This window comes from Adiantum capillus-veneris, chromosome 2 (genome assembly GCF_014529385.1).
Source record: "Adiantum capillus-veneris isolate H3 chromosome 2, ASM1452938v2, whole genome shotgun sequence".
Classification (NCBI taxonomy): domain Eukaryota; kingdom Viridiplantae; phylum Streptophyta; class Polypodiopsida; order Polypodiales; family Pteridaceae; genus Adiantum; species Adiantum capillus-veneris.
The window spans coordinates 52,439,881-52,452,391 of record NC_140932.1 but is presented as its reverse complement, the minus strand read 5'-3'; positions in this window follow the sequence as shown (position 1 = coordinate 52,452,391).

The following is a 12,511-nucleotide window of genomic DNA, read 5'->3' as shown; positions in this document are numbered from 1 at the left end:
ATTTAGCATCGTCGAGGCATCTGTTGGCCCTTTAAATCCGCATCTGGCATACATTAATCATAAAAGTAGCTTGTTACCAAGCCTTGAACATTGATCGATAATCAAGTAAGCTTCAACTAAGCTCAACGTGCATCTTCCTAGTATCTTTCTTAGCATGAGAGCAGAGCTACACGACATCCACCCCCTTTGAACCTGCACAGCCTCCTCTGGTCTATGCCAACTGCACTTTAATATGTATCTGCTATAGGGACCTTAAGCTCTTTGCCATCATCAGACTCACGTAACTAATAAGCATATGGAAAATAATATAAGGCTTGTAGCCTATCATCAATGTTCTAGCTTAATCATTAGGTAGCTACCCATCATAAATCTTTGAACCGTATTTGTCGTATCTCCAAAGCACTCAATTATGGAAAACCTATTTAGTGAACCCCGCCAGACTAAGGTGCTCTAGGTAATGATGCACGCGGCTTGACCATCAAGCTATCTTTAGGGAACCCTATCAAGCTCAAGGATACCTTACTCTCTCTGCACGCAGAATGGCCTTCAAGTCCTTTACTTCAAGTTCTGGTAGCAGAACCAGCTCAAAAGGTGTGAAGATACTTCATCAACTGTCCAAAGAAGTCAATTGGAAGCAAGCCATGTAATCTTATTGAACGCATAATCAAAAACTCTTCAGACTTAGCATAATCTAGAAACCAAAATGTTGTACCATGCAACCTGCTACAACAGATAGCTGGTACTCTTCAAATCTGCAACTTTCACTTTAGTATTCCCAATGGGAAACCAATCATTTGCCCCACTGTGAGCATTACTTTAAAAAATTTACACCATCCTCTAGGTTCATAGGGAAAATACAAGAATTTTCAATCAGTAGAACATAAACATAAATTAACCCACAAATCTTCATGAACATATGAGTCAATTGCCCTGGACCATGCATATATCTGTCACCTCCTGGGTCAAAAGCTAGCTCAAAGTCTCCTACATCATAGGGTAACATCAGATACCATATAGCATCAGGTATCACTAGATACTACCATATCCCTTGTGCAACTGGCTCATCTAATTGTCGATCATCAATCACACGTAAAAGCATTGGAAATGCACCTTTACTCTCACTAGTATTCAAATCCCAATCATGCATATCGGAATACATCAAGTCTCTGGAAAAACTCTCTTCATTAGGCTTGCAAGATGTATCAGAAAACAATTCTCTATCTTGTAGAGGCTCAAAATCAAGTAGAGCATTCTCCAACAATTGCATAAGGTCATCTTCAGCTACATCTGAACAAACTTTCTCATGCATGAATCTAGATTGATTGATATCCTTAGCATCTGTATTTGAGAATCCTTCCAAAGCTTCGTCCAATATGCACATAAGATCTAGGTCCACCACTTCATAAGGTTCCTCCATCCTGCACATCTCAAGTTGTTGTAAACTAAGATTTCCACATATGATATGCATAATAAACACCTTTGTTGTAAATTGCTCTGCAAGTCTTTCACCCTCCTCCAAATATCTTTGCACTTTTTTAGCACAAAGTTCAGCATGCACATTGAAACTTTCATCTACTGCCGTGTCTATATCATTGGCACAATGAAACCAATCATATTCAACACCAAGAGATTTCACTTCACTAGCACCCCCTCTGAATCACCATCATCAAGTTCATGATCATTCTGCCATAGTGTTAGCCCTGTGTCACAAAATCTTGATAAAGAAGAAGTTTGTTCCCCCTCTAAATCATCTGCAAATTCAGGATCAGTTTGCCACATCGGTAGCTCTGGGTCACAGAAACTTGTCAAAAAAGGAGTTTGCACCCCCTCTTAATCATCATTATCACAATCAAGATTAGTTTTCCACTTTACTAGCTATGCGTCACAACAACTTGTCAATGAAGGAGTCTACACCCCCTCTGAATCAACATTTTGCAAATCTTCAAGCACATACTCTTGCTTGACCAAGTCCTCAAAAGCTGGTATATCCAAATTTGGCAAATCTAGTAGACCCAAATCCATGGTTCTACTACTCTCAATTGCAGCCTTGCTTTGACCTATAACATCTGTATCATCAATCAACTCTATGGCATAATCTATACCAAAAAACAATTGTTCTAATTTTGAGTCAGTAGCAAAAGTATCAACTCTTTAATCAACTTCATCATCTGCTCATTTCGCACCTCACACCTCGGCTCGTTTTGCATCGGGTTCACCAAAGATGTCGGGGGATATGTGTTCAAAATGTGAGCTACGAAGGCACGGGGCCTTTTGCTATGAGAGGTGTGAGGGAGAGGAACAATAGACACTAACTCTGGCAATCACCGTAATCATCAATAAATTGAGTAAATCTTTAGATACAACTTACTTGATAGCCAAGGCGGGTTGTTATCAGCACTGTCACTTGGATTAACTGATAACTAGGAGTTTAAGCTCCCTTTACAAGATTAAGGGGGTCGTTAGCGGCTCCGAGAATTATCAAGACGATTAATCAATTTTAAGTTGATGACGGTGATAATTTTTCTCCATGTCGCTTTTCTTGCATCAATTTCCCTCAAGAAAGCTCTCTCCCTTGTTGTGGTCAAGATCTCTCAAAACTCTCGTTCGATTGTCGTTATTCTCCTCTTAAATTGCTGACAAGAGCTTTGCAAAAAGCTCTCTAAACTCCCTATGTCTTTGTGTCCCCTTGTTGGAAAGAATTCAAACTCTCTCCGTCTCTGTCTCTAATTTCTTCTGCCACAATTTGTCAACAATAAGCTCCACTCTTCTCTTTTGAATGTCTTGCTCTGATTGCCCTTTGTGCTTCGTTGTCTTTCTTAGTCACGAGATAGAGAGAAAGAGATTTCCTCGTTCCCTCCTCCCTTGAACTTGCTTATCAATCCTTTATGTGCTTCAACCTTCTTCTTTCCTCGTGCCTTGCAAGCCTTGGGCCTCATCCGCTGGCTTCCATAGTCGAGATGAAGAGAGAGAAAGGATGGTCAAGAAAGAGAGAGTGCAATATAGTCTTTCTCTTCAAGGTTGAGAGAGAAAGTTCCCTTGCTTCTTTGCTTACATCCGAGAATGAGAGAAAAGCCTTCCTCCTTGATGTCATTGAGGCAAGCTTTTCCATGCATGGGAACCCCCCATATATCTTTGCCCTTTTACCAAAATATTTTCTATTATATAAGTTACTTTTGATTTTTCTTCCCTTTTTCACAAAAGTTTTAGCTTTATTAAATAAATAAGACTTATTCTAATCAATCACGATATAGCATAAATAAGTAAGCTTTCTTTGTTGATATCTCTTTTGACCTTAAATATTAAATATATATATATATATTCTAAATTACATTATATAGTTTAGTATTTTCTAATATATTTTTCATGTATATATATTATTCCACCCTACCAAATATTTTATTCACTAGTTTTCATTTTCAAACCTCAACCCCACTTTCAAATTTCAATAATACCTCCATCTAGATGATTGCCAATCTTTTCAAAACTCTAGGTCATGTTTTCATACACATGAAGGAGCTTACACTTGAAGGCAAGAGAGAAGTCCACTCAAAGGGGACCACCAAAAGACCTTTGCAGCCACAAATAATACATTATTTGGCTGAATTTTTTAAGTAGAGAAGAACCCCGAATCTGAAGGAGCGTTCAACATGAAAGATGTAGCTCATGATCTCAAATTTTAGCTCAATTTTTTTCAGAATTTTTGGAGTTATGAACACAGAGATATGATTTTTGTAGTGGACCCCAATTTTCTCATGTAATGGTGACACAGGCCATCCCCAATTTTTTTCTCTCTAGAATGGCTATGGTTCTACAAGTCTTCAAGCATGATTACAAGAGACAAGGCTCTTTTAATGAGGTCTTGGCAAGTCTAGAGTGATTCTATCACCATTTTTGGAGGATCCATCCTCATCAACAACTATCCACCTTTGACAATCTCTCTTGTAAATTTCTTACCTCTCTCTTCTCTCCCTAATAAGCTTATGTCTAGCCAAAGCTAGACTATTGTAAATATCTCCTATCCTCTACATCCTACCCACATTCTCTCATCTTCTCTCTCTATTGACTCTGGTATTTTAAATAATGAGGAGACAAGATGGGAGCCACAGTCACATGCACCCCATTTTCCTAGTCACCAAAGTGGGACACTCACCTCAAATAGAAATATTGCTAAATCCTCCCCTCCTTCCCTATATAAGGAGGCCATGAGAGCTCACTTAAAAGACACACACACACACACACACACCTATCCATACACACTCTTGTGCTACATGCTTGTAGCATGAACCCTAATCACATAATCACAACACCATCATCATCACCATCACCATGCACAAAAGATGAGCACCACACCTCCACACCACTTGTAATTAAGGGTTGAAGGCACAATTTCAAGAAGAAGGGTGGACACACTCATGATATTCCTCGCCATCAACTCCCATCTCTCCATTATGCCTCCTACGATCTTGTCCCCTTCTCATTTTCTTGCCATACGCTACCTATTGTATTCATCTTTTGCAAGCAATCAACACACTCCATCTTGGTGCCATACTTTGTGTCGCTTTGGATACATCTCATTGTGAGTATGGTATATGCTTGTTCCTTGCCTTTTTTTATGCTTATGTAAAGGTGTGCGGATTCGCCACCATACACACACACTCTCTCTCTCCCTCTCATATTCCTATCATCTTGCTACTTCCATCTTGAGGTGTGCGGATTCGCCACCTCTTGTATGATAAGTGAGCATACTTGTAAGTTTCCCCTACCTCATTATCTTCCTTACTAACATGCACGAGTAGCAAGCCCATTCTCACTCATTCACCACTCCTCTCACCTTATTCTCCGACCACCCCATTCCACATTTGGGCGTGGATCTTGAAATTGTTTTCCATGGCATGCTTCATTGTGTATATGTATGCGTCCTAGCCGCATATCTTGCTAGGTGGTGCCCCTATTGTGTATCCCCCATGATGAGGCCATTGTGCATAGTCTTGGTGTAGAGGCCACCGGGTCTATTTTTTCACTTCCGCCTCTAATTTGGTGCCCCCACTGAGGAGGGCTCTTGAAACCTTCAGTTTACAAGGCTGACATGTTTACTTCTCTTCATGGACGAGTGGCTTCACTGAAGAGGAGGAGCTTCAAGCAGGTTTGACACAAGTCATCAAGACACTCTTGCCAGGGTGTTGTATTGTTAGCATAGAAGAAGTGGTAAGACCCTCTTTCCCTACTCAGATTGTTTACATTTCTCATCATCCCCGCAAGTGTAAAAGCAAGGCACAAGCTGCATCATGCTCACATTGTAGCCAAAAACCGCAACTTCGACATGAGTGCAACCCAAAGTGAAGAAAAGGCCATCATTTTCTCCCTTGACATCCGCACAGACGTTCTCACAACGGTAGGCTTTCAAGTAGCACCAGGCTTCTCTACATCTACGTCCCCATCTTTGCCACCTATTCCACCTACATCCACAACAAGCCTTCACAACTTGAGGAAGCTACTACGAACGCGTGGTCCCTCCCTCTCCCTTGCACCAAAAGATTCAAGGGTTTTCCAGTGCCGACAATCACCCCGTCTCCAAAACAAAAGGGTAAATCCTCCAAAGTCTTTCTATACCTCACTCTCATGTCATGAGCCAAGAACTAGAAACAGCAGCATGGATTCTACGTCGTCTACCGAGTGAAGTGGCGGAGCTTGTCATCAACAAGGTCTTTGACACAGGTTTTGCTTGGCGGAAAGACAAGACCCTCCACCTTCAAGGGGTGTTGCTTGTGAATCAAGGCTATGATGACGACTTTACAGCTTGCTATGTATCCATCCAACTTGGATTAATACAAGTGGTAAGACTCACCACCTACCTCATCACACCTGTGTATACACTAGATGGCACTCTATCTTGCAGGAAAGTGAAGTTTCTCAAAGAGAGAGAGTTCAAGCTTTTCCAAGAGCTTGCTAGCGGGGCAGTCCTAGAGCTAGAAGACGAAGACAACCTTGTCCTGTGGTACTATAAATTTGACCTCGACTACCAAGAGCTCTACACCTCCGACTATAACCTTCCACCATGAAGGAGAGAGCCTTTCTGAATTATCATGTGATGGACCTTGCGCATCAGCCTTTTGCAAGGAACCAAACTTATGCACCACAACGAATTCAATCAATCAAAGTAATCTTGGACCGCAATATGTTTTATCAGCAGATCATTACAACCATGTTTGGTAGAGAACGACTACAAGAGATAAACACCTCTTCTCTACCCTTTATCCTCCCTATGATTAATCATGAAGTGTCTTTTGATGTAGTTATTTTCATCCTTGTATAGTATGTTTTCCATCTACCGAGCACCCATGTATTGAATCTCTATTTATTAAATTAAAAAAAAGATTTCTAAGTCGAGTTAATTTTCTCACTCTCACAATGGCAAGTGTAGCATTTCCAACCTTTACTGGTAAGGTGGGTGAGGATGCTGCAGACTTTCTAGACAACTTGGAAATAACATGTGTCATCTCTGCGAGAGATGATGATGCTTCACGCTTGCGCATCTTCCCACTTCTAATGAAGGTGGAGGCAAGATCCTGGTACAATGCCTTGGCACAAGCAACCAAGGACCGGTGGGACTTATTAAGAGCAGCCTTTGTCAACCATTTTGGAGAGGACACAACATCAGAGAAGCTATGGCAATTGTTGACAGAGTTGAAGCAGAGCAGTATGTTGGAATACGCATCATATGAGTCAAAGTTTGTAGATTTATGGGGGTGATGGGTTGCATCGCTAAGAGAGGATGAGGGGGCACCTGATTTCCTAAAGAAGGATCGATTTGTGGCTGAATAATGGCCAACTCTTAAAGAGAAGGTGAAGGGAAGGTTTCCTGCTACGTATGAGCTAGCAGTTGAAGTGGTCCACCTTAAAGACAAGAAGTTGCGCCTACAAGCCAGGAATATCGATGAAGAGGAAGCCGTTAGGACCCAACCACCTCTAGCACCACCTACAACAGCCTCCCAGAGGATTCAACCATAAGAACCAATTGAAGATCAGCAAAACGTGCTCAATCGAATCACCAATCAACTTGAAAATCTCTCAGTCCATTTGATACAACAAGGGCATGCACAAAATTGCAACCAAGAGCAAGGAAGAGGACAACGAAGGCAAAACCAAGAATACCACTGCTACAATTGTGGGGAGGATGGTCATGGCATGTACTACTGTCCACACCCAAGGAGGCAGAATTTCAACAGAGGAGCCAGGCAAAACCAGGTTTCACCACCGAGAGCAAGACCACCACCACCGAGGGCACCATAACAAGCTCCACCCATGAAAATCCTACAACCACCCATTCAACCACAACCACCACCACAACCACCACCACAACCTCTCATTCCACCCTTACCCCCACCACTAGTTGGCAATCAAACAGTAAGCGTCATCATTCTTGAAGGTAAAGGAAAGGAGAAAGTGGAGGAGGATATCAAGGGAGTAGCAAAAGGTAAGACCAAGTTTAAAGGAGTAGATTCCATAGGGGTAAAACGCGCTAGGCAAGGTGAATCTTCCCAAAAGGAAGAAAAGATGAAGACTAAAGGGGAATCTAGCAAAAAGCCGTCCAAGTCACGACGTAAAATTGACATTGTAGATTTCTCTTTGGGTGAATGTTCTAAACCATATGATTTGGTTTAAGATGCTTCTGTGCAGGGCCCAAAAATCATCTGGCCCCAATTACTCCACCTAGCACCTAGGGTGAGGAGACAATGGACAAAGATTGTTAGCACGAGACGACCAAAGCCAAAGATAGGTGGGGCTATCTCTGGGAGGAATCTAGATGACATACTACCAGTGATGGATGCTTACATCAAAGGGCAACACATCTCCAATATCTACATCGATGGTGGCGCACAAATATGCGTCATGAGTGAAAAAAGGATGCACCGTTTGGGTTTAGAGGTGAGTCGGCCGGCACCATGCCGAGCCAAAATGGCAAATAATGTAAAATTTCAATGTGCTGGTGTTATAAATGCAGTTAGGATAAAGCCATTCAACACCGAGGTAGATGTGGACATCTTTGTCATGCCACACAAAGGGGAGGGCTATCCTATCATTCTAGGGGAGGCCTTGGCTTATGGCTATGAGAGCTAAGCACGACTGGGACACCGGCATAATCCAGATGAAGGATGCAAAAGGGAGGCCAATACTTTACGACATGAAGAAAGGTCGGCAATGCGACATGGATCTAGAAACCTCTATGGATGAGTTTTCAAGTGGTGACTCTTCAACCACTTCAGAGGAGGAGTCAACAGTGAGTGAAGAAAGTGACAGTAGCATTGAGGTGATGGGGATCATTCTCAAGGACCCTAAGAAGATGGAGCAACCTACTTTCTCATCATCAAACCAAAGGGAGACACCAGGTATACAACCTCTGGTAGAAGCAAGTAAGCTACATCAAATTCTCTCTAGTGAGTTGTGTGGGAAGGAGTGTGAAGATTATATTTTGATGCTAAGTAATTTTACCACATTGTTCATTGATGAATATGATAAAATCACTGGCTCACATTAGTTCAACATCACATTAAGCTCAAGGAGGGAAGTAAACTTGTAGTGCAGAAGCTCAGGCGGCTAGGAGTAATTCAACAAGACGCCCTACTCAAAGAGGTGAGGAAATTGCTAGAAGCCGGTTTTATCTATCCTGTTGAAGACTCATAGTGGGTTTCTCCAGTGGTAGTCACACCAAAGAAGAATGGTAAGTGGAGGGTTTGTGTTGATTACAAGCCTCTTAATGCGGCCACAAAGAGGGACCATTTTCCTCTTCCTTTTCAAGACGAAATACTCAATGAGGTAGCAGGACATGAGCTCTACACGGTATGTGATGGCTACTCAGGCTACTTCCAAATTAGCATCGTTGAAGAAGATCAAAAGAAGACAACCTTCATCACACCATGGGGATGTTTTGCTTACAGATTTATGCCTTTTGGTCTCACTAATGCTCCAACCACTTTTCAGCGATATGTGACATTTGTTTTTCAGCCATTCTTTGGAAAATCAATCCGTGTTTTTATTGATGACTTTTGTATCTATAGCTCTCGCTCTCTTCATTTGGAGAAAGTTTATGAAGGTATAGCTAGGCTACAAGCTTTGGGGGGCCAACTCAATGTGGAGAAATGCCACATTGGTGAAAGCAAGGTTACTCTTCTTGGCCATGTGATCTCGGCCAATGGCATTGAAGCTGACCCAAGCAAGGTTCAAGCCTTTCTGGCTTTGACCTCTCCCACCAAAACAAAGCAGTTGGTCTCTTTTCTTCAAAAGGTGAGTTATTTGAGTAGGTTCATTCACTTGCTCTCCCAAGTGGTTCTCCCTTTACAACAAGTTACCCATCAAGAGATCTTCACTTGGAGTGAAGAAAATGAACAACAATTCAATGAGGTAAAACAAATTCTAGCTTCACTTCCCACCATAGCACCTCCAAAGTGGGACGAGCCATTTTATGTAAACCCTAGTGTGGGCAATGACACACTTGGGGCTGTATTGATGCAAAAGGATCCTCAAACTTTGTTCATGCGTCCTATCTACTTCTCTAGTCGAATGATGACTCCATCAAAAAAGGGATACACGGCAGTGGAGCACATGGTGCTTGCATTAATGTTTGCTACCACCAAATTTCGCTCTTATTTATTGTCTAGAACATTCATAATCTTAACAATGGAAGAAGTATTTCCTTATGTAATGCAACACATGGATGTTTCTTCTAGGATTTCCAAATGGCTCACAAGGCTACAAGAGTTTGACTACACAATGCAAGTGGAGAACTCCACAAAGGCCAGTCTAGGAGGTATTCTCACTCATCGCCACTATGAAAAGAATCTAAAGATAAAGCCAAATGATCAAGATATTACACCTGTGCTGGAAGTCCCTAAGGTAGAGGAGGCTCACTCTCTTTTCTTTGATGGAGCCTACAAGAGGAAAGTGGACAAAGCTGCAGCAGGCATTGTCATCTTCAACGAGCAAGGGGATAAGGTTTTCTCCATTGGGAATCTCTTGGATTCTCACTCTAACAATGAGGCAGAATATGCAGCCTTAACTCTTGGGTTAGAGTGGTGTGTGACACAGGGCATTCAACAGTTAAATGTATTTGGTGATGCCATGCTTTTAATAAAACAAATACAAGGAAGTTGGGCTTGTAAAAATCATAGCTTGCTAGGCCATTTGTGCAAAGTCAAGGAACTTTTAGGGAAATTTCAAGTTGTACAATTACATCATGTCCCTCGAGCAGAAAATCAAGAAGCAGATGCTCTAGCTAGAGAGAAGCTGCAAGATGTTTCAGTGGTGGGTGCTATCAAGTTGAAGCTGCCTCTCTTCCAAGGTAGCGATGCTATGCCTGACATCATGAGTTTCTTGGACACAGGAGAGTGTCCTAAGGATCTTACTAAGGGCCAAAAGCAGTGGCTTGTGCGCAAGGCAACAAAATACCTCCTTATCAATGACGACCTCTACTACAAGGGTAAGGATCAAATTCTTAGGCGTGTACCTCTCTCTAGAGAGATCACTGAAATCATTTCAAGTTGCCATGATGGTGTTTGCGGAGGACACTTTGCACTTGACATCACTAGTAGAAAGATTCTACAAGTCGGGTTTGTATGGCCTAGTCTACATAGGGATGTGCATCATTGGTGTAAAACATGCAAGGAATGTCAAAAAGCAGGGGATAGGAGGCTCACATATGAGCCACAGACTCCTATAATCTCATATGCACCATTTGAGAAATGGGGAATTGATGTTATTGGGCCTTTGCCAAGGAGACAATCAGGTAAAGTTTATATCATCATGGGTGTGGACTACATGACCATGTGGGTTGAAGCAGTTGCCACCACCCGGATTACAGCTAAGGAAGTGGCTAAGTTCGTATTTGAAAACATTTGTTGCCGTTTTGGCACTCCTCTTGAAATAATTTCTGACAGGGGACCAGGTTTTAGAGGAGACCTTGTAGGAGATCTAATGGAGAAGTTAGGTATCTCACGACGACACTCAACTCCCTACTACCCACAATGCAATGGTTTGGTGGAAAAGGTAAATGGTATGATCTGCAAGATCATCACTAAACATGTAAACAATCACAAAAGTGATTGGGACAAGCATCTTATGGCTGCACTTTGGGCTTATCGCACTTCATTTTGCACATCCCTTGGGTTCACACCATATCACTTGGTGTTTGGTAAGGAAGCCATTTTACCCATTGAAGTACAATTGGCTAGTCTCAGGGTGCTAGCTGGGCAGGTGGAACGTCCTAATGCTCATCTCCACAACCACATTCTTGATCTAGAGAGGCTTCAACTAGACAGAGAAGATGCTATCAACTATTATGCAGCACAGTCAGAGCAACGTCTACTTACCTTCAACAAGGGACTTAGGGCAAAAGGTCTCAAGAAAGGTATGTTGGTCCTACGGTATGATAACAGATTTCACACTAGGAAGGATAAAAAGTTTTCACCCAGATGGGAGGGGCCATTTGTCATTAGAAAGCGCTACGCCAATGGCAGCTACCGATTGCTGGATGCAAATGGTAGGCTCCACAAAACACGTGTCAATGGATGGAGGTTGAAGCAATACTTTGAGATTTGATCAAACACCTATGCTGGAAATCCCCGAGGAGGGAGACTCCTCCACCTCAATTGAAGAAGAATCAAGTACAATGCTAGAGGCATGAATACCTCTAGCCTTCGGGGGAGGGTTAATGAGGCAAGATTTTCCATGCATGGGAACCCCCCATATATCTTTGCCCTTTTGCCAAAATATTTCCTATTATATAAGTTACTTTTGATTTTTCTTCCCTTTTTCACAAAAGTTTTAGCTTTATTAAATAAATAAGACTTATGCTAATCAATCACGATGTAGCATAAATAAGTAAGCTTTCTTTGTTGATATCTCTTTTGACCTTAAATATTAAATATATATATATTCTAAATTACATTATATAGTTTAGTATTTTCTAATATATTTTTCATGTATATATATTATTCCACCCTACCAAATATTTTATTCACTAGTTTTCATTTTCAAACCTCAACCCCACTTTCAAATTTCAATAATACCTCCATCTAGATGATTGCCAATCTTTTCAAAACTCTAGGTCATGTTTTCATACACATGAAGGAGCTTACACTTGAAGGCAAGAGAGAAGTCCACTCAAAGGGGACCACCAAAAGACCTTTGCAGCCACAAATAATACATTATTTGGCTGATTTTTTTAAGTAGAGAAGAACCCCGAATCTGAAGGAGCGTTCAACATGAAAGATGTAGCTCGTGATCTCAAATTTTAGCTCAATTTTTTTCAGAATTTTTGGAGTTATGAACACAGAGATATGATTTTTGTAGTGGACCCCAATTTTCTCGTGTAATGGTGACACAGGCCATCCCCAATTTTCTTCCCTCTAGAATGGCTATTGTTCTACAAGTCTTCAAGCATGATTACAAGAGACAAGGCTCTTTTAATGAGGTCTTTGCAAGTCTAGAGTGATTCTATCACCATTTTTGGAGGATC